Here is a 5603-nt window from a genome sequence, read left to right on the forward strand (position 1 = left end):
GTTTATCCTGCAGGCTAAACTTGGCCAACTGCTCATAGTCCAGGTAGAAATAGGTCTCACAAAAAGAAAAAAGAACTTGAGAGAAGAGATATTTTGTTGGACAGAAGAGGGTTTCTTCGGAGGTTCAAGTCCCACATCTCTCATTTTCTTCTTTCGTTTTCATTTTGTTTAAGTGTATAAGTTGTTTGTAAAGATCCTGGTATTGTTGTGTAATTGCCTTTTGTTTTCTCCCAATGCAAAAGGGTTAACCAATTTAATAACTCCCAATCGATATATTTTTATTTTTGCTTTATAATATTATATTACAACTAAACGCAATGGAGTTCGACTAGTACGTCTGAAGGTGCTTTGCTCACAATATTCACGCTTAGAGCATCGAAGCATGTCTAACTAGCATGTCTTAAGGGTCGCCACGACGCTTGCATCACACTGTCATGGACATCGAGCTATAGTTGTTGTACACAAAATCAGAAATAATCGGCACTAGCTAGCAAGCTATCGTGTCTATCTGTCCTATATACGTTTATTATGCAGGCTAAACTTGGCCAGGGTAGAAATAGGTCTCACAAAAAGAAAAGGAAGAACTTGAGGGAGCAGATATTTCTTTCTTTTTCAAAAAGGGGGATTCCCCGGCCTCTGCATCAGAACGATGCATACGGCCACATTTATAAATAAAATAGGTTCAACAAGGTCTTAAAGTCGTGAAACAAAATAAAGGCTAGCTCACAGAGAGCCTCAACGTCAAAAATAAAAAGGCCATAAAGCCACAACTGGCTGGCATAATAAAGATAGGAAAACTAATCGCCTATCCTATTACATGACCGCCATCCAAACCGGTTGAAGATATTCCGCGCTACCATCTCCCACCGGACCGATCCAGTAACCAAACGCTCCCTGACCTCTGTCGGAGTGAGTAAGGACCACATACGGATAACGCCATAGCACGGAATAAAACCTGTAAAAAATAAATAGTTGTTGTTCTGTTAAAAGCCAAATCATTTCTGCAATTCCAAATTGTCCATAACAACGCACAAATTCCTACACGAATGTGTCTAGCTGTATCGGACTCTATCCCATCAAGCCATGTTCCAAATAATGAACCGACCGAACTCAGAGGAGTAATATTAAAGGCAATTTGCACGGTGCGCCACAAAATTCTCGCCAACGGGCACTTAAAGAAGAGATGCTTAATGGTCTCGTCTCGATCACAGAAACTACACCTAATAGATCCTGTCCAATTGCGCTTAACCAAGTTGTCCTTTTGTTAAAATGACTTGTTTATGTACAAACCACATAAACACTTTAATTTTCAAAGGAACTTTTACATTCCAAACATGTTTGGAACTAGGAATGACACTGGAGTTAATAACATCGATGTACATCGACTTAATCGTAAATTGTCCAGACCTAGTAAGTTTCCAACACAACTAATCGGGCTGATGAGCTAGCTGAACCTCCATCAGTCTACTCACCAGATGAGGCCATGCTTCCCATCTATCACCAACAAGCACCCTCCGAAACTGTATATTAAGGGGAATGGACTGCATAATTGTTGCAACTAGCACATCACGTCGCTGAACAATACGATACAGGGTCGGGTACTGGAGCGCCAATGGTGTATCACCAAGCCAAGTATCCTCTCAGAAACGGGTATCGTTGCCATCACCGATGATAAACTTTGTTCTAGTAAAGAAGGTTGCCTTAACTCTCATAATGCCCTTCCAAAACGGCGAATCAGTTGGTCTCACTGTCACCTGTGACAAAGTCTTGGAATGCAGATACTTGTTACGGAGAATCTGCGCCCAAGTTGCGTCAGTCTCAACTGATAGCTTATACAACCACTTACTAAGCAGGCATCTGTTCTTGACCTCAAGGTTCTCAATACCCAGACCCCCTTGGTCCTTTGGTCTACAAATAATATCCCACTTGACGAGTTGATACTTTCTCTTTAGTTCATCACTCTGCCAAAAAAATCTTGATCGGTAGAAGTCCAGCCTTTTCCTAACCCCAACTGGAACTTCAAAGAAAGATAGTAGGAACATCGGCATACTCGTGAGCACCGAATTAATAAGAATCAACCGGCCTCCATAAGACATAAGTTTGTCCTTCCAGCAACTAAGTTTCTTCTCGAACCGATCTTTGATGCATTTCCACTCTCTGTTTGTTAGCTTACGATGGTGAATGGGTATACCTAGGTAAGTAAAAGGTAAAGCCCCCAATTCACATCCAAACAATTGCCTATAAGCCTCTTGTTCCTCCTTGGTTCTACCAAAGCAGAACAACTCGCTTTTATGAAAGTTGAAATCCGGTCAATTGTTCAAATAAGCATAACACCAGCTTCATATTTCTCGCTTTTTCCAAGTCGTGATCCATGAAGATGATTGTATCATCAGCGTACTGTAGAATGGACACACCCCCATCAACTAGGTTAGGCACCAAGCCACCCACCTGACCGGCCTCCTTTGCCCTTCCTATGAGAATTGCCAACATGTCAACCACAATGTTGAACAAAATAGGGGACATTGGATCACCTTGCCTTAGGCCTTTGTGTGTCTGGAAACAATGACCTATATCGTCATTCACTTTAATTCCAACACTCCCTTTTTGCGTAAAGGATTCTACCCGGTGTCGCCAAACTTCATCAAAACCCTTCATGCATAAGGCCTGTTGAAGGAAGGGCCCTTTGACTTTATCATACGCTTTCTCGAAATCCACTTTGAAAACAACCCCATCCAACTTTTTCGTGTGGATTTCATGGAGCGTTTCATGAAGGACCACAACCCCTTCAAGGATGTTCCTGTCCGGCATGAAAGCAATTTGGGTAGGCTGCACCATAGCATGCGCGGTCTGTGTGAGCCTATTAGTCCCGACCTTGGTGAAAATTTTGAAACTAACATTAAGAAGACAGATGGGCCTGAATTGCTCAATTCTCACAACCTCTGTTTTCTTAGGAAGAAGGGTTATCGTTCCAAAATTGAGCTGAAAAAGCTGAAGCTGCCTAGAGAAGAGATCATTGAACAAAGGCAACAGATCCCCTTTAATGATATGCCAACACTTTTTATAAAACTCCGCTGGAAATCCATCGGGGCCCGGCGCCTTGTTATTTTTCATTTGCGAAATGGCCTCAAACACCCCTTTCTCAGAGAAAGGAGCCGCAAGAATATCATTCTCCACTACTGTGAGTTGAGGAACATCCTCAATCCTGGACTCATCCAGAGACACACAGTTCTCTTTTGGATGGCCAAACAGCTGCTTGTAATACTCTGCAATGTACAATTTTAGGTTTTCATGTCCTAAAATTGTTCCTTCATCTTGCTCAAGCTGAAAGATCCTCTTCTTTCTATGTTTACCATTAGCGATCATGTGAAAGAATTGAGTGCTCGCATCCCCCTGGACTACTCGCCGGACCTTGGCCCGCAACGCCCACTTCAACTCCTCTTCTCTAAGAAGTTCTTTCAGCCTCATCTCCGCATCAAGCTTGGCATGAAGCTCCGTGGCCGACAGCACCGTGGTTTCTGCTTTTACATCTAGGGACTAAATAAGGGAAAGGAGCCTTTCCTTTTCGACCTTATAAATCCCGCTAAGATGCTTAGCCCACCCACGCAGGAAACTCCTCAAATGCCTAATCTTATTCTGCCAACGCTGAAGCGCAGTCTTCCCTCCTGAATCCTTAGCCCACTCTCTGGCCACGAGATCAAGGAAGCCTTCTTGTTCAAACCAAGCCAGCTCAAAGGAAAACGCGTTTTTGTTTCCCAGGTGGGTGACCTCACCAGAGTCCACAAATAACAGCATGTGGTCAGAAATTCCACGGGATAAAGCCTGGACCGTTACTAGTGGGAACTTGTGTTCCCAATCGACACTAGCCAACACTCGATCCAACTTCTCATACGTTGGATTTGGTAGCGCGTTAGCCCAGGTGAATTTTCTACCCAAGAGCTCAATTTCTCTCAGGTCCAGACTTTCAATGATAGTATTGAACATGAACGACCATCTGCCGTCAAAGTTATCATTGTTCTTATCCTCACGCCTTCTAATTATATTGAAATCACCCCACCAGGATAGGAAGCTGCTCGGAGCTGCAAATCCGAACGAGATCAGCCAAGAACTCGGACTTGAGTTCGGGCTGTGCGGCACCATATACCGCAACCAGAGCCCAATTAAACCCATCTTCCTTCGAACGCACCCGAAACTTGACTGCAAAGTCACCCATAACCACACTTCGAACCTCTAGCGCTTCGCATCTAACGCCGAGTAAGATTCCACCCGATCTCCCTCTCGGTGGCAGGCAATGCCAATCAAAATCAATACCTCCCGACAAAGTATTTAGAAATTGTGGCGCAAAATTATCTCTACCAGTCTCTGATAGAGCAATAAAATCTAAACGATGCTCGATAGACGCCTCAGCAAGAAATCTTCTTTTAGCCAAGTCCTTTAGACCTCTGCTATTCCAAATCCTTGGACAGAAGAAGATCTCTCGGAGGTGCCTATAAGGGTAAGATGGGTGTGCGTGCGTTCATAGAGTTGGGTGTATACTTGTGTATTTGAGAAACTTTTACTATAACTGCATTGTGACCAAAACATGTCCAGACACAATTGATTAATTATTGATAGCTACAGGCATCGACAAGCGAGCCGATAATGAATTACTTGGGGACAAGCAGATCCATGAGATCGGCGGTGACATCACAATGCTCTGTCATCTGCCGATCTATGCCGGCCACGGGGGACTTCTTGTTGATCCTCTTGAACGCGTTCTCACATGCATCGTCGGCGCCTTTCGCGAGTGACACAACCTTTGAGGCACCGACATAGTCCGCATACTCGAAGGCAACATGAGCTTGTAGGTTGAGGTCATTGTCTGCGCCAAGATAAGCATTGTGGCAAACAAGTAGCGCATCCCCCTACGGTGTGCCCTCTTTTTCGTCGGCCAACTCAGCGATGACCCTATCGTTATTGTAGACGGTGGAGATTGCGATCTCCAGTGCGATGCTGGTGAGGTCATGCTCGGTGGTGGCATAGGCACTCTTTGGATCAGTGCTCAGCATAGCCAAGCAGACTACAACATTATTTGTCTTCTTACATGTGCGAAAAATAAAGTCGGCGTCAACATGGGCGGTGGGTAGGGTGTCGAAGGACATGGCGGCAAGAACAATGAGAGCCATAGCTGTGGATGTTGTGGCGCTGGTCATTGTTGTTTGCACTTTGCACCTAGCTAGACGTTTTTGCGTTGGTGTAGTACACGGCGACTCTTCTTTTATACTCCACTAGTAAATGGATACGTGCAATGCACGTCGATATCATGTAGGATATTAATCAAGAGTTACTCCCTCTCTCTCAGTTTACGAGGCGTGCGCGTATCCCTAGGTCGTCAATTTGACCACCTAATACAAGTCATATATTATAAAAAATATATCAATATAAATTTCAGATGTTCTATTTTTAAACGGTATAATTTTTGTGTTATATAGTTTATATTAGAGTGATAAAATTGACAACCTACGTATACGCGCAAGACTTGTAAACTGAAACGGAGGGAGTACAAAAAGGTAAGATATTAATTGCATGATGACATTAGGGAGGATACTATTTTTTAGAAAGGTAGA

The 5603-nt window shown here is 43.7% G+C and overlaps 1 pseudogene; it reads right to left on the reverse strand.

Annotated features, from left to right (window-relative positions):
* Positions 1-4643: 4643 nt before the first annotated feature.
* Positions 4644-5189, reverse strand: LOC123191723 (pectinesterase inhibitor-like; annotated as a pseudogene).
* Between the last annotated feature and the right edge of the window lie 414 nt (positions 5190-5603).

This window comes from Triticum aestivum, chromosome 2A (genome assembly GCF_018294505.1).
Source record: "Triticum aestivum cultivar Chinese Spring chromosome 2A, IWGSC CS RefSeq v2.1, whole genome shotgun sequence".
NCBI classification, from domain to species: domain Eukaryota; kingdom Viridiplantae; phylum Streptophyta; class Magnoliopsida; order Poales; family Poaceae; genus Triticum; species Triticum aestivum.